Here is a 20,653-nt window from a genome sequence, read left to right on the forward strand (position 1 = left end):
GCAGGGTGGTGGAGCTTCTGGATCTCACCAGGGAGGATTGAGGTGCTTATTTTAGCTCCCTCTCCTTCATGTGTCCCCGCGTCAGTTGCTATTTTGATTGTGCGCATCTTCCTGCAGCTGGTGGAGTGCTGGCTGCCAGAGCCTTCATGGGGGGAATGAGCTGCCCCATGCCCACTGGTACCTCTGTCGGTCTTTCGGCATCTATTGATTGAGCACTGGCTTCCTGCCCATGAAATACTAAGAACATACAATACAAGCTAAAAACCCACAGGCTCATTTTAGAGAGGAAAAAAAATATGAACATATGAAAGGCAGGTAACTCTTGATTAAGAGAAGTAGAATACAAATGGATAGTCACAGTCAAATTATACTTCGGAATGCATTTCATATACCATTACTTAGTGAAGACTACCAACATTTAGTTTGGGAAGAATCCAGTATTTCGGAAAACATTCACTGTTCCATAAATATGATCCTAATGTGCAAAAATATTGCAAGCATGAGTTCAGGATGACAAACTCTCCTATAAATCATTTCACAGATAAAATGGGCCCATGGTCAGTACTCTTAAAATGGTCTATTATTTGTTCTTTAACCAAGATTTCTATATGCCTTCCCCCATATTAAAACGAAACCTGGGTTGTCTTAGTGTGTCCTTGAGAACTGTCCTTTCTTCTTTCTAAAGTCATCTCAGTGGCGTCAGTGATCTTTGAAGGGAGTCCCCACCCCCCCACAGTGTCCCTGGTGTCCTCTCTCCTATATCACCTTCCTACTGTTGTCATTGCTTAATTGCCTCTAACCTTGGCTCCTGCACATGACCCGTCCAGTCACTTACTAATGGTTTTTCCATCAACTTGTGTGGTCCTGGAATGAATGCTAGCAGATGACACCTGGGACACCAATATGGTATGTGTCCAAGGGGTAATGGAATGGGACTCTCCCCACACAATTACAGACCTGTGGCGATGTCTACAGGTTATTGTATACTTCCAGCTAGTGGCTACCTTCTAACAGGTGCATGGTTTTGTTGATTTGGAGGCATCTTGTTTATTTTTGTTTTACAAATGCTCAAATAATAATGATTATTTATTATTATTATTACTGATTCCCTGGCTAACCAAACCGTAGATAGTCAAGAATTAATTCTAGTGGTCATTTATCATTAGATAATTGGCACAAATTCAGGAGAGAGAAAACTCACTGAGGAAGAAGTGAGACAGTCAGAGAAGGGTCTCATGGAAACTGGAGGCATCTAAGCTGAATCCTGAAAGGTATCTTGAGATTTATATGAGGAGAGGGAGGAAGTGCCCATGGCTCCTGAAAATATCTTTAAGAACCTCCTTCCCTTGCTGTAGGCATCCAGGAAAAGAAAGATGGGTAGCCAGAGCAAAAGTGGGTCTCGTGGAAGCCTCATCCCTAGGGTCTGTAATTGGATGCCTCGTAGAGGAAGGGGAAGACCTTGCTAGATGCTCCAAACCTCGAGGCACCTGACACTATGGTTAGTTAAGCAGTATGTGAATAAAACTCACCATAAAGGTCCTTTCACTGTGGGCACCTCCATCGGCACCTCCTGTCAAACCTAAGTCTTTTGAAACATGAAAGTATGTTTTTCTCTGGTGTATCTTCCCTCCAGATGCAGCTGGTCTAGAATTAGTCACAAAGTCATATGAGAGGTTTTGTCCAGGGGTGTGTAATCATCTGAAAGTCAGGTGAAAGTTTGTTTTTGACCCGGAAGCAATGTTTCAGAAGGTGGGAACGAGCCCCGGCAAGACGAGCTAAGACCCTGACTTGGGTGCCTCTGCCTGCTGCACATTGATGCTCTTTCCCCCAGAGCCCTGTTTCCCTCTGGAACTTTGCCGCCATTATGCAGGTTTGACTAGTTTACTAAACTTCAGCCTGTCACTTAATTTGGACCCTTTCCTCTTTGCGGTTTTGCTCTTTTCTTTCCCCAAGTTATCTTGTGTGCTTTAAAGCCGATTTATGGTTTTGTTTACCTGTCAGCAACCATATTCTGAAGTTTCTTAGCTAGTGACAGGTTGTCTCTGAGAAAGCCAGATTCCTGGAACTAGTGATGTAGGTACAGGCCTTTCAGACTCCTTCTTGGTCCTTGGGCTCATGATCTCCACTGTGTAGATTCTCTTCTTTCTTGACCCACAGTTGTAGAGTTCCAAGGGGACCCTCCTGCACACTCAACTTTGAGAAGCCCTGCTCGGGAGGACGCTTGAGGGACTTGGGCCAAGGTCAGACATGGGAGTCTGGCGGAGAATAGATCTAAGAGGGAGAGATGAGGATTTCTTCTTCTCCCTTACCTCTTGGCTTCTTTTGGTTCTCTTGGCCTTTCTCCTTTTGAATAATTTCATTCTTCATTCCTCTGTGGCCAGTACAGAAAGTGGGTCTCCTTCTCTAACGCAGGCAAATCCCTCCCCAGTTTAGTATACTGAGGAGGGCCCCGGGGGAAAGACAGGCTTACACTGGTCTAGCCCAGTTCACAAGGCTCCAGAGCTTTTTAGTAATAAACAGATTTGTGGGGGAGGAGGGAAAAGAAATATATATGTATTTTTGGCACAAGAGATAGTCTACTTAAACCCAATAGTTTGTCTGTGTTTACCACAACCATATTTGTGGTTTGAAGCAAGAGTTCACAGCTGTCTGAATTTCACTGGGCCTGGGTGACAATAATTTTTTTTTTTTTGCTTTGGGGGAACTTCATGTGGGTTGACTCCCCTGCATCCCCTCATCACCACAAACTGATTGCCTCATAAGTTGCCTCAGCAAGGGCTTGTGGAGAGGAACCCCGTTCTCTCTACACTAGGTAAGATAGGATCTGATGCCATGCCTCCCATATGTTTCAACAAACTAAGAACTGACGCCAGCCCCGGTCCTTTACAATGCTGGTGTGTGGTTGGCCGCTGTCCAGCTCAGGGCCTTCCGTGCTTGAGTGAACTCTTTGCTAAGAGGACTTTTTCAAACAGTAATGCAAGGAAGCACAGAACAGACATCGGGAGGAGATAAGAGGAAGTGCCTCAGTTTCCCAAAACAAAGGTTTTCCGAAGCCACTAACATTCAACCACTGACCAACTAACCACTAACTATCTAACAGATCCAGGGGCTTTCCTCTTTCGTCCGGGATCTCAGGCGTTGGAATGCCACGCAGGCAGGCAGCCATTTGGAGTGTAAGAAATGAACCCGTTAGCAAGTGAGTTATCTTGTATACAGATTACACGCAGCTAGGAAAATCACACTGGGAAATGGACATCCTCCTCGGTTATACTTCTAATACGAGTGGGGTTTTCCCTCGTTCCCCAGCATGTGAGGAAAAGAGCTGTTGAAGATTTTATCTCTGTGGACTTAATGGCATAGACTGAGTTCTAGCCCAGTTACTCCCTCTGGACAGCCTAGACTTTATGCTAGTCTTCAACTTCTTTCTTCAGTGTCTCTCTTTTTCTAAGGAGTTGGGCCTTCGTCACTTCCTTCTGGCGATACACATCCAATTCCTTGATGAATTCCAACCCATCCTTCTCTGTGTTTTCAAGTCTCCCTTTGTTACAAGGCTTCTTTTCCAAGTCCCCTTATTTGGATCTGATGTAAATTTGCATTTGAGAAAGTGCTCATATTTATTCAAGATAATTCTTGCCTTTAGACCAAATATATAAATGTATAGAAACTGTGGAGAACCATTGCATAGAAATGACTTTATTACTGGGTTTAAGATGAAAGAAAGACTTTTTTTTTTATTGAGTATTTTTTCTAAGAGGTTTTAAAAGGTACTCTAACCACTGCCTGTAATTTGCTGTAGCTGATGTAGATGAATAATTGAAAGAGTAAAATCTCTTTAGGAGCAGAAAATTAATCACAGCAGTGTATCCTGTTTTGCTCATACATGTGGTTGTCTTATATTATTGGCTAATTTTTTTTCTTAGATTTCTAAGTTGAAATTTTTTTCTCCTTTTTCAGAGAAAGTCTGAGTAGATAACCTTGAGGACTCAGAGAGCTACGAAGATTTTGAAGTCATTCGACATCTGAAGCTATGATTTAAATATCAGCAGTATAGTAAGTATATAGGAAAGAAATATAATAATTTTGTGGTTAACACATCACTGGCTTTGACTGCATTCTGAAAATAGGTTAAAGTATACATCATGAAGGGTGAATTTGTTTGAATCACATTCAACAAACCAGAGCTCTGAGAAGAGTACAGCTCCCTCTGTGATAAATTACAGGACCACAAACGCACAGGGGAGATGAGCCCTTCTGATAGTTGGAAAAATCTTTATATCTCCTTAGGGTCCCAGTGGGCCCTTTAGGAGCTCCAGGAAAGAAAAAGGAAAACATAGTATTGGAGTTTTCTTTTTGGACTGAGCTGTGGCTAGGGGAGAGCTCTCAGGTACCCTAGGTTAGACTTTTTAGATGAGAGTGGAGCTGGCACAGAAAGGGGAACACACGCATCCTTCCAGGAGCTGTGCTGTCTGGACTGCCTCTCTGGGGCCGTATTTCTCAATGTGCGTTCCGAGGAACATGGTTCCCTAGACTATTAATGCAGTGGGGACAAAGGTGGGAAGATGGGTCGGTGCTTCAATGAGTTTAGAAAACATTGAATTAAAATTAAGCAAGCTTTCTTTTTTTTTTAACGTTTATTTTTGAGACAGTGAGAGACAGAGCATGAACGGGAGAAGGTCAGAGAGAGGGAGACACAGAATCTGAAACAGGCTCCAGGCTCTGGGCTGTCAGCACAAAGCCCGACGTGGGGCTCGAACTCACGGACCGCGAGATCGTGACCTGAGCCAAAGTCGGCCGCTTAACCGACCGAGCCACCCAGGCGCCCCTAAGCAAGCTTTCTTACGGAAGGGTCTCAAAAACGAATGAGCCTTGTGAATTAGTCAGTAGTACTTACCAGAGTCACGTGGAACTCGTTTCTTGTGGGGCATCCTGAGACCCGTGTCCCATTTGTTCCTTAACTAGTTAATGAACACCAGCTGTACATGGTGTTAGATGCTAAAAATACAGCAATAAATGAGATTGGCAATGCCTGCATACAGATAGCAAATAAGGTAAGAGGTAAAAGCAATTATTGATAGACATGATAGCAAATGTTTAAGAGAATGGTCTTGGGAGCGAGGCGACCTGGGTTTTTAACCTGATTCTGCCACTTATAAACTCTATAACCCAGAACAAGACCCTTAAACTCTCTTTCTATTTCCACATTTATAAAATGGTGATAAGAGCGTCTACCTAGTAAGGTTGTTGTGAAGATAAAAACAATGAATACATGCTGGCAAATACTGAACCAAGGATTATCAAAATTTGTACTTACAATACTAATGGCTAAATGCTTTGAAGTTTATGTGATAGACTGGGGAAGAGAGAGTGATAGAGATTTTTGAATAATTCAGGATGGTTCAAGAATTCCTAAATTAGAGACCTCTAAAGATGAGAAATACTGGGCTATGGAGATGGTATAGGAAGAGTATACAGAAGGAAACATAAGTGTGGAAGGGTATGTCTTATGTAGAGAAGGTATTAGACAAATACCAACACCCCTTTAAGATTAAAAACAACAACAACAACAAACCAAACAACAACAACAAAGCAGGAATTGAAGGGAAGTTATTTAACCTGAAAAGGGCATCTGTGAGAAGCCCACAGCTAACTGATCACACTTAATATGAAGGACTGAAAGCTTTCCCCCTAAGATCAGGAACAAGACAGGGATGTTCACTCTCATCGCTTCTATTCAGTATTGTACTGGGAGTTCTAGCCAGGGAAGCTAGGAAAGGGTATGAAATAAAAAGCTTCTAATTTGGAAAGGAAGAAGTAAAACTATCTCTATTTGCAAATGACATGATCATGGGTATGGAATGATCTAAGGAATCCACTAAACTATCAGGAAGGTTGCAGGATACAAGATCAATATACAAAAATCAATTGTACTGCTATACATCTATGGTGAACAATCTGAAATAAAATTAAGAAAATATTTCCTGATCTCTCTCTCTCTCTCTCTCTCTCAATCAAAAATAAATTAACATTTAAAAAGTTAATTAAAAAAAAAACTTCCTCTAGGGGTGCCTAGGTGGCTCAGTCAGTTAAGCCTGAATTTTTTTTTAATGTTTATTATTTTTTGAGAGAGAGAGAGAGAGACAGAATCTGAAGCAGGCTCCAGGCTCTGAGCTGTCAGCACAGAGCCCAATGCGGGGCTTGAGCCCATGAGCCATGAGATTGTGGCCTGAGCCGAAGTCAGATGCTTAACCAACAGAGCCACATAGGCACCCCAAGCCCAACTCTTGATATCAGCTCAGGTCGTGATCTCACAGTTGTGGGATCAAGCCCCACATCGGGCTCCATGCCGAGTGTGGAGCCTGCTTGGGATTCACTCCCCCCACCCCCCCCCCCACCGCTCCTCCTCTGCTTATGCTCTCTCTCTCTCTCAAACATAAATAAATAAGCTTTAAAAAAAAAGAAAATATTTCCTCTTATAATAACATGAAAAAGAAAAAATAGGAATAAGTATAATCAGAGAAATGTAAAATTTACACTCTTAAAACTACAAAACGTTGAAAAAATTAAAAAAAAATCTAAATAAATGGCAAAACATCTGATGTTCATGGATCAGAAGACTTACTATTGTTAAAATGGCGGCACTCCCTAAATTGATCTATAGATTCAGTGTAATCTGTATCAAAATCTCAGGGGATTTTTTTTGCAGAAATTGACAGAGACTAAAATTCATCTAGAAATTTAAGGGATCCAGAATAGCCAAAACAATCTTGAGAAAGAGGCGAATTGGAAGATTTGTCCTTTCTGATTTCAAAACTTAATATAAAGCTACAGTAATCAAGCAAGTGTGGTACTGGCTTAAGGATAGACCTATAGATTTTTGGAATAGAATTGATCAGAAATAGATGCATACATGTATGGTAAATGATTTTTGACAAACGTGTTAAGACAATTCTTTGGGAAATAGTCTCTTCAACAAATGGTGTGGGACAACCGGATATCACCCTGAAAAGGAAAAAAGTTGGACCCTTACCTTACACCATATATAAAAAGTAATTCAAAGTGAATCAAAGGACTAAATGTAAAACCTAGAACTGTAACGCTCTTAGAAGACCACATGGGTATTAATCTTTATGACCTTGGGCTAGGCAATGATTTTTTTGAAATGTAACACCAAAAGCACAAGTGAAAAAGAATAGATAACTTGGACATCAAAATTAAAAGCTTACCATCAAGAGAATGAGAAGAAAACCCACAGGATGAGAAAAAATGTTTGAAAATCCTATAATCTGATAAGGGACATATATGGACCATATATAAAGAATGCTTACCCCTCAGTAATAAAAAGATAACCCAATTCAAAAATAGGCCAAGACATGAACAGACATTTCTCCAAAGAAGATAGGCGAATGGCTAATAAGCACACGAGAAGATTCTCAACATCACTCGCTGTTAATGAGAGGCAAATCAAAACCACGATGTGATGCTACTTCATAGCGACTGTGAGAAACAGGGACAAAGGCTGATGAAGATGTGTAGAAGTTGAAACTCTCATACACTGTTGGTGGCCATGCAAAATTTTTCCAAAGCAGTTGCTTTGGAAAATAGTCTGGTGTTCTTCATTGGGTTAGATGGTGTTGCCTTATGATCCAGCATATTCACTCCTAGGTATATACCAAGATAAATGAAAACGTGTGTCTATATAAAAACACAAATATTCATAGCAGTATTGTTCATAATTGCCAAATAATGGAAACAACCCAAATGTCTGTCAACCAGTAAGCAGACAAACACAATATTGCATATCCGTGCGATAAGATGTTATTCGGCTATAAGAGGGAATGAAGTACTGATACATGCTATAATATGCTAAGTGAAAAAAGCCAGACACAAAGACCACACTGCATAATTCCATTTATATGACAGACAAGTCTATAGCGACAGAAAGATTAACGGATGCACAGGACTGCAATGTCCAGGGGGAAACTGAGAGTGACTGCTAATGGGTACATAGTTTCTTTCTGGGGTGCTGTAGATATCTAAAACTGATTTGATAGTGGTCATACAGATCTATAAATAAACTAAGGCCATTGAATTGTACACTTTAAGCTTGGTGGATCGTATGGTATATGAATTACATATCAGTAAAGCTGATGTATATATTAAAAAAGGATATGTCTTAGAGGTATAACCATCAACACTTGGTGGTAAGTGAGATAATAGGGAGTGAGGACCGGGGAGGAATTAAGAATGCCTCTCAGATTTGGGCCCTGGCAACTTCTCAGGGGAATAAAGACTGGGAGAGGAGGTTTTGTTTTGTTTTGTTTTGTTTTGTTTTTTGTTTTGTTTTAATGGGGAGTGCCAGCTTTGAGGATCAAGGGTTTTGTTATGGACATTGTCAGTTTGAGGTACCTGGTAAATATCCAAAAAGAGATGTTAGGTCGACAGTTGAATGTGAGTCTGAAACTCAGAGAAAAAATCCTGAATGCAGGTAACATTTACATGATAGGTAAACCCATAGGAGAGGATGAGAACTCCGTGTGTGTGAGCAAAGGAGGCTCAGAATGAGATGGACTAGAGGAGGAGAGCCAACAAAGAAACCTGAGGAGGGGTCAGCCAGGGAGGAAGGAAAGTAGAGGGGTATGAGGTCACGAAGCTCGGGTGACTTCGGAAGGAGGGAGGTGTCCACAGAGCTGATGCTACTGAGAAGTCAGGAAGAGGAGGACAGGATTGGAATTGCCAAGATGGATGCTGTTGATGACCTTGGCAAGAGTAGCTGCATAGTGGAGACTCCAGAACAGTGGGTTGAAGAGGGGATGTGAAATCCTAGAGTAGAGAGAGGTAGGGCGACTGATTTTAGAAGTTTTGCTGGAACCACATTCTAGTGAAGATTGCTCTGGGATCCTTTCCTGCCCTGTTGAATCACCCAAATGCTGGTAGGGTTTGAAGGCTATCTCTTCCCTCGGAGCCAGCAACTTTGGGTGTGAATACTGCGTCTAGGAAGCTGCCAACTTGTAGGTGGGGGTGGGGCAGGAGAGTAGCTCTAGGCTGGGGTCCAGAGAAGAGTGTCCTTCTTTGCTTTGTTTTCTGATGGTTTTGATTTTCTTTTACTTTGTGAGAAAGCTGAGAGAAGGATTTTATTAACCATGTGCTTTTTCTTTCTTTTTTTTTCCCTTAAGTTTATTTATTTATTGTGAGAGAGAGACAGCATAAGCAGAGGAGGGGCAGAGAGAGGGGGGAGAGAGAAAGAATCCCAAGCAGGCTCCGTGCTGCCTGCTCAGAGCCTGACGTGGGGCTTGAACCCAGGAAACCACGAGACTGTGACCTGAGGCGAAACCAAGAGTCGAACGCTTCACTGAACTGAGCCACCCAGGAGCCCCAATAATGTGCTTTTTAGATTGAACTGTGTAAAACTCATCCTTTGAAGTCAGCATAGAGAGAAAAGGCATCCCATGCTTTTAGATGCGGTGAGGGTCTTTATAAAGCAGAGTCCTGGCTGTGGATACATGAGAGCTTTGAATCTCTTCAGACCCAAGTGAACTCAGTGCTGGGACCACCGGGACTGTGCGAGGTGGAAAGAAAAGTGACAGTTCTCTCAAAAGGCCTCCATACAAATGCTTGAGGGAGCTGTGTTTCATAAACCTCAAAAGTGCATTGACGATGCATCTTACCGTCTACGTTAGCGTGTTCTTCCTCCGTGCTTCTTTACTAATTTAGATGCTATAAAAGCACTTTTTTTTTAAATTTTTTTTCAACGTTTTTTATTTATTTTTGGGACAGAGAGAGACAGAGCATGAACAGGGGAGGGGCAGAGAGAGAGGGAGATACAGAATCGGAAACAGGCTCCAGGCTCTGAGCCATCAGCCCAGAGCCTGACGCGGGGCTCGAACCCACGGACCGCGAGATCGTGACCTGGCTGAAGTCGGACGCTTAACCGACTGCACCACCTAGGCGCCCCTAAAAGCACTTTTTAAGATACATGTTCCTTCAGACAACAACCCCGGCTTTCCCGTCTCTTGAGAAAACAGGCTGCTACTTAGGCTGTGAAGCCCGTTTAACGCTCGGAGCAAACATGTTTTGAGCACATGACTAGAGGTCGTCCATCTTAGATGATTCCAAGGGGTGCTGTTTGTTTTTTCTTTGACAAGATGTGTGTGCGCGTGCGTGTGCCCATGCAAGCATACTTTATTAAGTCAGGTTTTTAAAGTTATATGTCAAACTTTAACATTTGAGTTTTAGCTCAAATTTCTGCCTTTTATGTGGAATATAAATGACCTATCCGAAAATAATGTATTTAAAGTCCAGTGTGTTCTAACTGGCTTGGCATGAAATTAGAAAACATCTTTGTTTTCCAAGCCCTGGTGAGAGGCTCCCTGTAAGGATTTCTTGTGTGGGGGGTTTTTTAAAAACAAATTTATGTGATGATTATTGTTGGGTTGTGTTTCACTGTATGTGTAAGGGGACACACATTGGGACATTTTGAAGGAGGAAGATTTCATTATTACCTTCATTAAAACATTCTTATTCTGAGGGGCGCCTGGGTGGCTCAGTCATTTAAGCATCTGACTTCAGCTCAGGTCATGATTTCATGGTTCGTGGGTTCAAGTCCCACGTCAGGCTCAGTGCTGACAGCTCAGAGCCTGGAGCCTGCTTCGGGTTCTGTGTCTCCCTCTCTCTCTGCCCCTCCCTCATTCGTGCTCTGTCTCTCTCTCTCTCTCTCACTAAAAAAAATTTTTTTTAATTAAACAATATAAAAAATTTAAAAAATTCTTCTTCTGAAAGAAGCATCTTAATTTGTTCTAGTGCACAAGGTTTTTCATTTATTATTATAAGAAAACGATACAGTAGTGTGTTCTACTTGGCTAGAAGTAGATTGCCGAGGAAATCACCAGCTTAGGAGAAACCCTGACTCGACAAGCCTGTCTTTTTCAGCTGCTCCCCACCCAGGTGTAGAGATTTCAGTAACTTGCGGCAACTTCCAATCATGGGAGAATTGGAGTGGTTATCCAGGAGGAATCCTTTGAACTTCAGCCTGTAAGCTTGGCTATCGGGCCGTGCTAACAGGCGCTTTTGGGATCTTGATTTTAAAAGAGCACGAGAAAGTGGCTGCGGGAGAGGATTTGGTCTCTTCTACTCACCGTTGCTTCTTGAGAGATGCCTGCTCACCATGACTGGGGGCAGACGAGGTCAGCTGACAGCGTTTTCTCATTAGTTTCGGAGAATTGGACTGTATTAAGCAGGTGCTACTGACCACATTTCAGTTCATTTGTACGGAGGAGCACTGATTCCATTTTTGTGCTCAGGGTGGATCTGTGCAAGTTACTTTGTTTCTCAAAAACGTCATGTGTGTCTTGGGAGGCAGCCAGGCCTCTAATGTGGGTGCTGTGTGCTGTGTCACAAACCCCAGGCCCCGAGGCCTGAATTTTGCCTTGTCAGACCAGATGAGTGTATGAAACAAGCCACCAGCCTTTGGGAGACAAACATAAAAGCGAGGTTCGTAAATTGACGTAGACAGAGACTTTGGGCAGATTTCTTGGAGATGTGGGAATCTAGGTGACATGAAGAGAGAAGACAGAAGAAAACAGGTAAGGGACTTCTGGAATTTCTGAAATAAGCTTATTTGGCTGCATTCAGAAAGCTGGTTAGCATTTCATGGGCTGGTGAGGGCCTTCTACTCTCTTCGTGGGGTGTGTTGGGGGGCAATGATTTTTCGATGTTGGCAATGTACTCAGAGCATTTCAACTAAAAATGCCACTAAATTGGCTTTTTAAGTAAAAATACAAGTTGTTAAAGTGCTGTCCTCCTATCAAAAACTAGGAGGTATCGAGCTCTCTAAATAGGAAAAATAAGCAAAATAAAAATCCTAAAGGAATCTCTTTTTTGGCAGTTTTTTTTTTAACCCAATGTAAGATGCAGACCTTATTTAAAATAAAATTTGTCATAGAATGGGAAGCAGAAGCCATGGAGGAATATAAATATACCTTTGGTCTTCTTCTGTTTTTACACACACACACACACACACACACACACACACACACACACACACACCCCTCCCCCCCAATATGGGCATGAGCAATAGGTAGTAAATATCTTAAAGAACAAACAGAAGGTACAATACAATCGAGAGGTTGAGTCTAAATTGGAATGGGTCCTAAGTTTTTATTTCACTTTCATTTGGATACTTTTACTAATTCTCTTTGCCGAGTTTAGGCTTTTCAAACATTCTTTGGCCCTGGGAGGGAGTTGTATAACCATAAAACTTGGGAATCCTGGCCCTAGAATAAATGTTCCTTTAAAACCCCAAGGACAGAAAATTGAACACAGCTGTGCAAGAGAAAAAAAGAAAAAAAAAAGCCCATGATGGTTCAGGGCTGCGGGTGACCTGACCAGCATCCCCAGTGCACTGGGGCTGTGGTTTCTCGATGGTAGATGGGGAGCTTCAGTGTTCTTTTTGCAAGTTTCAGGAAAAGGCCAAGACCTTCCTTCAAAACTGTAGTTTCTCTGTTGCAGTTAGGAGAATATTCTGCTAGGTATTGCTACCCATCGCCCTGCTTGTCCTATGTACAACTGGGGTTTCTAATTAGTTTTGAGATGCCCTAATTCTGCAAGGCCCACAGTTCCTACTTCTAAGTAAGCTTCAGAGCTTAAGGAATTTACATCAGAGTCAGCGGATAGAACACCCAAGGTTTTGGGGCTCCAGAGTCCCTCTCTCCTCTTCCCCCTCAGAATAAAAAGTTTAAAGTGTGGTCCTGAGAACATAGCATTGTTGTTCTTTGCTTCTCCTCCTCTGGGATGAAAACCACCATGTTGTCTCTCTGATGTTTGCCTGGTGGGTCCCACTGTTTGTTTTGTAGCCCACGAGGAGCCATGGCCGTGGACCCTAACCTCTGCACAGCCTGGGATTAATCATTTTGCTCTTTGTCAGACCGTGTAATGATGATTCATACTTCTTCCTCTACAAGATTAGATTACTGTAATTTTCATATCCTGGACTGCTCACTAGGGATTTGAATTAATTCTTGTTGGTATAGAAAGCAGTATCGTGTTTCTGGGGAGAAAGGACTGAACTTGCCTACTTGGCCATCATCAGAAAACATTTAGGGAGGGCCTATGGGGAGCTTGACTCTGGAAGGTAATCCTAGCTTCAGGACTTAACCGAGTCAATTAGTGCACCATAAAGCCCTGCAAGCAGGGCCTGGGCGTGCCCTTGGCCCAGGTGCCGTGGATTTGCATATGTGACACCCTGCCTCAAAGATCAGAAAGCAGAGAGAGTTTTGCAAAGAGTCCTTCCTATGCTGCAGTCAGGCCCTGCTTAATGAGGAAAATCTTGCCCAGAGAAATATTTGAGAAAGAGGTAAATGAATTCAGATTTGTGGAACAGTGTACTCAAAGCCAGCAGGAATCAGGATCACAGACTGGGGGATGGTGGTGGTAGGACCCATGAGGGGTAAAGTAACCTCGGGAAAAAAATCCTGTTTTCGCACTCTCTCTGTAAGATATGTATTATTCTAGCCCATCAACAAATATTTATTGAGCACTTACTATGGCCTAGGCACAATTGTGGGCACCGGGGGTTAACAACAGTCTACGAAACAGACAAAAATCTCTGACTTGACGGAGCTCTTGTTCCTGGGACCACGGACCTGGGGGGTAGGAATGTGGGCTGGAGCAACAAGGAGTTAAGAGCACTTGGCACAACTCCTAAATAAGTGCAGTCGTTTGGAGATGTGTTTGCCTGGATGTTTTCTCTCTTCCCTGTGTGTAGTGTGTGCCCTCTATCCTGCCAGTAAGGTTGCCCACCGTTTTTAGCGGGTCCTCTGAAGGGAGTTCTTCATGCATGCTAACAAAATGGGCCGCTCTGGTATAATGAGACCAGCAGATGATTTCAGGGGCCGTGCGGGGACTGTCTGCTTCAGTCTGAGCCTCTGTTGGAGGGAAGCTGAGCTGTAATCAAGTGTTCTTATCTTTGCTTCCTGTCCTACTGTGGAATAACTCAGACTCCGGGAATGCCTTGTGTTGACATACTTTCTCTCTCCTTGGATCCCCTTCCTTTTTGTTATCCGTCCCCCCCCCCCACCCCTTTCTTTTTTCTCTTAATCCTCTCCATTATTCTTTGGCGACTCTGAGATGGCGCTTTGCCTCAGAATTATAGAATCTCAGTTTTTCTGGAACTGGATGGGACCCTAGGAGTCTTAATCTAAACCAGCAACGTTTGGTCCCTGGACTGACACCAAGTGTTCAATCTGATGCAGTGAAACGAGAAATATAAGAAAATGAAGTAAATGGTTCATGAAGCTAAACTTCATTACTTGATTCCTGTACTTTCTATCATATTGCCTTGAACTTTTGAGTTTTTAATGTCTTCCACTTACCCTAGAAATTACTCATTCTCCTGAACTCAGCCCCCCACCCCTCACCATGCTGCCCCCACAGTTGACTCCTGCCCCCTTCTCCTTTCTCCCACATTCTGGTTTTCAGATGATGCCCCCCTCGATTTTGTAGCTCCTGCTCCCAAAATAAGAGTTGCGGCCTGAACCTTAGGCTGGGAAGTCACCACTCGTAACACCAGGGAGTTGTGTTTTAGGATCCCCAATTGGAGCCACAGATATGCTCTCAGCTACAACACACAGCGGTTCAGTTTTATAGGATTATTGGTGCCGTATTTCCACTTTATTACAGGTTTATCAGGCGTTTGTGGGTTGGCCGAGCGTGCAGCCATCACTTACGATGCTGGTTCTGGAGGAGAACAAGAATGAACATCTACAGTAGGAACCGCATTGAGCTGGGATGCACACACTTGTGCTTCCAGCCAAGGGTGTGTGGGGTTTTGTGGTTTGTGGAGGCTGGAGAACAGGACTGCAGAGGAAGCCTCTCAGGTGCTCCCTGTCCAGTGTGTCTCCGGGACCTGGATGGTCTCCTACGTACCACGGGGTGGATGTTCACCTTTCCACTGCGCTCCTTAAGAAGGACCATGGGTACTTTGTGCTTTTCATTCAGGAGTAAGAATTGCCCTTTCCTTCTTGGTGTTTGGGATGAGCAGGAGAAACCACTTACGGTGCTAAGCTTTGTGATGTCCGCAACGACATGAAAGGGAAAAAGCCTCCTGGGTCTTCTCTGGTAGGGGAGGTGCTCCCTGCATCGCTTTAGTCTCAGGTTCCCACTTGAGAAGCAACCCTGTGATTCTGCCCTGTGATAAATTGATACAGATGCCATATCTTTAGCTATATCGTGCCCTGAACGGAGCATGTCACAATTTGTAGATCTCTGATTACTCTCAGGACTCTGAGCCTCGTGTCCAGGAAGGCGATGTGGGTCCCGCCATGTGAGAGGCTGTGTCCCTGGAGCCAGGACTCCTAAGACGTGGTCCAGGCTCCCTCCTGGCAAACTCCCATTTCATTTTGACTGTGAGGCCAGCAGTTCTGTGCATGCTGAGCATTGCTCCCCTCCCTTTGCTCTTGAAGCAGCAGCCTGGGAGAGAAGAGTTGGCTTGCTCATCTGTGGTTCAAGCCAGTGACCTACACATGACCTTGGAGCTTGGAAGATGGTTATCCAAGCCAGTGAAGCTCTCTATAAACTTTGAGAGTGAGACAGAGAGACAGATACTCACTCACTGATTGGTTTAGATCATCTGGGGGAGGGAGACATGTTGGTGGAAAGACAACCGTGAACCAAAAATAATATCCCCTTTTTTGAAAATCTACCCCAAAACAAAATTATTTGTCCACAGTGCAGAAGGCCACAATCTGAGACTCATGCTGGTGTATCCGTCTAGATGTTAGGAGACAGGCACATCCCGTCTTCGCTCATCGATGTCAAAATTCTAAGCTTCACGGAGCGTATGGATGCAAAAAATGAAATAGTCTCAGGTCTGATTCTGTTAGAGCAGAAATTAGGACAGAGTACAAATCTGGTTCCCTGGAAATGAGCAGCTTAAAAGAATGCTTCTAATGATCGTTCAAGTTCATTGCCATTTAGAAAGGGGAACCTTTCAGAAGACAGGAAGGGACGGACGGCTTTGTTGTCTTGCTTTCCCTGCACTAACAGCTCTGCCAAAGCTCTGATGTCATCCTTACTTCAGAAATAGGTGCCTCACGGAAGGGAAACTGGCAAATAAGGCACTTGTGTGAGCTGCGTCTACTTTGTTTGCTGCCTGCACACTGAGAGCCCAGCTTGCTTCTCTTGGTACTCTCCAGCTTTAGAGGGGCATGCGCACCGATTAGTCAAACCTGAATCAAAAAGGAAAATGTGGTCACCGAGTTGAAACGAGAAACAAAAATATGTAACTACAAGTTATTTTGCTTGTGGGTTTCAGTCTTCCTATCCCCAACATTTATTCCATGTATCGAGTGGCGGACACACTAGGTTCCAGAGATCTGGAGATGACATGGTGTCCCTGCCTTCTGGATGCTGAGTCTAGAGGTTGGAAATCGTGGACCATGTCAGGGATGGGTTCACAGGAGAAAGAAAGTCAACTGAGTCTGGCAGGATGATCAGGAGTTTTCCAGGTGAGAAGCAAGGAACAGAGGGAACACTCTGAGCACAGCGATGGTGGTCAGTGTGGCTTCTCATGGTCTTCTACTGGGGGGCAGGGTGGTGGGACATATGGCTAATGAGATAGGAAAGGGGAGGGGTCACGGAAGCTAGGGACTTTGGAATTTATCCAACAGGCCGGCCAATCTCGACCTTCTGTTTTTCCTCCAGCACATGTGTGCTGGAGTATATCCACATGTATCACACACCTCTTGGGTGTGGCCAGATGTGATGTTTGTAATGAAGCAAGACGTGAAGGGAAGCAGGGAAGGAGGAGCTTCCCAGGGAAGCAGGAGCAAGCATTGTGTTAGGAGAGGACAAGGGCAGCGTTATTTGTCTTGGGTTTCTAGTTCCTGTGAGCTACCCTGGTCTTCTGATCTCAGGGACCCCCTAAGTCCTGAATTCTGCTGCAAGTGCAGTGGGAGTAGGGGAGAGAGAAGACTCCAAGGTCAGGGAGAAAGAGGGGCAGTGAAGCCCGGAGTAAGAGTCTTCAGGCATGGGAAGGACCAGACTGTAGTGTCTAAGACATTCTTAACAAGAGGATGTTCCATGAAGGTGGAAGTGAGTAGAGAGTCCAACGACAGAGCGGCCAAGTCTATATGGCACTGGGAAAGTCCCTGGTTGGAGAAGCAGTTTCTGGAATGTGGAGGGAGCTAGAATCCAACTGCAAAATGATGGGGGGGGGGGGGGGGACGATGAGACTGAGGGGACAAGGGGAGCTTGGTTGTGGAAGGAAAAGAGGAGTAAGATGGGCAAGTGCTCGGAGGGGAAGGGGGGCTGAGGGAACTTTGGGGGTGAGACACACAGAAGCCAGCATATGTTCTGGGGCTTGCGCCACTCTTCCTCCGTGAAATGAAAAGAAGCTTCACATCCTGTGTGCGTTACAGGGCCTGGCTCAAAGCTCATCCTTCCTAGAAGAAAAGTCTAATGGAAGTTAGTTGGGCCCTCAGGAGGGACTGTTCCAGATGTTTGCAGCTAGGTGTGACGTCACAAAGTCTGAGCGGATGTCGGGCACAAAGCATTCTCCATCTGCCCTCTCTGCCACTTGTGTCTTGTCTTTCTATTTTCAAGAATGAAACCTTCCAAACGGTAGAACTCTGGAGTTTGAACTTGTTTCCCATGATATTTATAGTAGCATTAAATTTTGAGATGACTCCGTCTCCTCCCTTTCTAAAGAGTTGTTTTCTTGCTGTTTCTCGAATGTATACAGATTTTGAAAATAAATCATCTTGAGCAGTGGCTTGAAAATTCTGAAAATGACGTGGTGGTATCCTGTTTTATTGTTGGAGAGGCCCTCGGTGTTAGTGGTTCCCTTTAAGTGTTCATGCAACCTGCCAAATAAACATTTAGTTGGAGAGCAATGCTTTTCCTTCGCTTCTGTATCAAATATTTCACTTTGGATCAATGACTTCCATTCTTGTAGGGAAAAAGAAACATTTCTAATCTGAATTTCTTTTTTTTTTTTAATTTTTTTTTAACGTTTATTTATTTTTGAGACAGAGACAGAGCATGAATGGGGGAGGGTCAGAGAGAGAGAGGGAGACACAGAATCTGAAACAGGCTCCAGGCTCTGAGCGGTCAGCACAGAGCCCGACGTAGGACTTGAACTCACGGACCGCGAGATCATTACCTGAGCTGAAGTCAGACGTTTAACTGACTGAGCCACCCAGGTGCCCCTCTAATCTGAATTTCTTAAGATGGCATCGATGACAGGCAAATCTATATAGATTTATTTAAATTGCAATTACAGTAAGTAGCCCACTTATATAAAGGGGATGCATTGGAAGTTTTATTTGAAGTAGGTTTTTTGAAAAAAAATTTCAAAAAAATTAAAAAATAAAAAAAATGTGAGGGGTGCCTGGGCGGTTCAATCAGTTAAGCATCCAACTTCGGCTCAGGTCATGATCTCGCAGTTGGTGGGTTCGAGCCCCGTGTTTGGCTCCACACTGTCAGTGCGGGATCGGGATTCTGTGTCTCCCTCTCTTGCTGCCCCTCCCCCACTCGTGCTTTCTCTCCCTCCAAAGCAAATAAACTTAAAAAATGTTTAGTTCAACGTTTAATTTTGAGATAATGACAGATTCAAATGCAGTTTTAAAAAATAATCTAGAAAGATCCTGTATGCCTTTTACGCAGTTTTCCCTAATGGTTTCAGCAATGGAACAACCCGGATCCATAACAAGGATCTCTTTCAGGGCCCTTCCCTCGCTGCCCCATTCTTAATCTCTGATAACCACTAATCTGTTCTCCATTTCTACCATGTTGTCATTTGGGGGATTCATCTAAATGGAATCATACCGCGTATAACCTTTTGGGACTGGCTCTCTTTTTCACTCAGCATAATTCCCCAGCAATTGATCCCGGTTGTTACAAGCGTCAATAGTTTGTTCCTGTTTTTTGTTTTTTTTTGTTTTTTTTAATGGTTTCATATTTTCCGTTTAGCTTTGCGATCCATTTTGGTTAATTTTTGTATGAAGTGTGAAAATTACATTGAGGTTCGCTTTTTTTTTCTTTTTTCTTTCTTTTTTTTTGCCAGCGGATGTCTGGTTGTTCCAGTGCTGTTTGGTGGAGAGGCGCCTTTTGTCAAAAATCTGTTGGCTATATTTGTGTGGGTCTGTTTCTGGGTTCTCTATTCCATTACTATACTGTACAACTTAATATGGAATAGATTGGTTACTCTTTATTCTTTTTTTAAAAATGTTTTATTTATTTATTTTGAGAGAGAGAGAGAGAGAGAGAGATTGAGCAGGAAAGGGGCAGAGAGAGAAGAAGGGAGAGAGAATCCCAAGCAGGCAGAGCCCGATGTGGGGCTTGAACCCACAAACCGTGAGATCATGACCTGAGCTGAGATCAAGAGTCAGACGCTTAACCAACTAAGCCACCCAGGCTTCCCCAATAACTCTTTATTCTTTTTCAAGATTGTTTTAACTATTCTAACTCCTATGCTTCTGTATATGAATTTTAGAATAAGCGTACCTATATCTATCAAACATCTTGCTGGTAGGAATTGCATTAAATGTGTATATTGTTTGGGGGAGATTTGACATACTTACTATGTTGACCTTCTAACCCATGAACACAGTATATACCTATTGATGTATTTTGGTCTTTTGGATGTTTTTTAATCAGAATTTTGTGATTTTTAGCATACAGAGCCTGTATATGTTAAGTTTATATGTAAACAGTTTATTTTCTTTGTAGTGATTGTAAATGTTGTGGGTTTTTTTGTTTGTTTGTTTTAATTTACTTTAAGAGAGAGAGTGTGTACATGAGAGAGTGTGAGAGGGGCAGAGAGAGAGGCAGAGAGAGAGAATCCTAAGCAGGCTCTACATTGTCAGCATAGAGCTCGATACGGGGCTTGAACCCATGAACCGTGAGATCATGACTTGAACTGAAATCAAGAGTCGGACACTCCATTGACTGAGCCACCCAGGCATCCCAATGTTGTATTTTTAATTTTGGTTTCCACATGTTCATTTTTGTTATAAAATAGGTGTTATAGATACACGATGCAGTTTCTCTTAGAAGCAATATCATAAATAGATACAGTTCCTTGACTAGCAGACAAAAGCCAGATTAAAACTCGTAAGAAAACTGGACTTAATGAGCAGTTACTAGAAAGAATAGTAGACTACCATATTGTTTATAATACTAGTACTAAATAATAACTAATGTAAAATAGTTATCAAATATTTTGGAAAATGTCTAGTATAAGTATAGTTCTTATTTCAACTCATAACATGATTTTCCATTTTCTTCATGGATAGATTATGAAATCTCTCACGCATGTCCGATCCATTACTGTCACTTTTTGGACAAAAGCGTGTAATGAGAGTTTCCTGGGTTTAGTGGCTAGCAAAAATATTTAGGAAAATGTTTAAACAGGTTGCACAGGTAGAATGAACTGGGATTTGAGCAAAGGCAAAAAGGGCGTGTAGAAGAGGAAGCTGGGGAGTGTTATTCTGCTAGACTCTGATGCATTAATCTAGGCCAGTTTGGTTGCTACAGGGAAGCAGGGGGCCAGGATTTAAGAAGCCTCCAAAAGTTAGCTGTTTGTTTTGTGGGAGTGAATCTTTTTAAGGAAAACAAAACAAAACAAACAAACAAAAACCCTGCACTGTTGTGGCAACAG

General features: G+C 43.1%; 1 protein-coding gene across 5 annotated transcripts in view; it reads left to right on the top strand.

The window, feature by feature from the left end:
- Positions 1-20,653, top strand: part of SVIL (supervillin) — a 231,358-nt gene that overhangs the window by 59,934 nt on the left and 150,771 nt on the right. For all 5 annotated transcript variants that reach the window (XM_053225459.1, XM_053225463.1, XM_053225462.1 and 2 more), the window contains exon 2: positions 3,955-4,050. The gene's annotated coding sequence lies outside the window, so the exon portion shown is untranslated. The remainder of the gene's footprint in view (positions 1-3,954; positions 4,051-20,653) is intronic.

This window comes from Acinonyx jubatus, chromosome B4 (genome assembly GCF_027475565.1).
Source record: "Acinonyx jubatus isolate Ajub_Pintada_27869175 chromosome B4, VMU_Ajub_asm_v1.0, whole genome shotgun sequence".
Classification (NCBI taxonomy): domain Eukaryota; kingdom Metazoa; phylum Chordata; class Mammalia; order Carnivora; family Felidae; genus Acinonyx; species Acinonyx jubatus.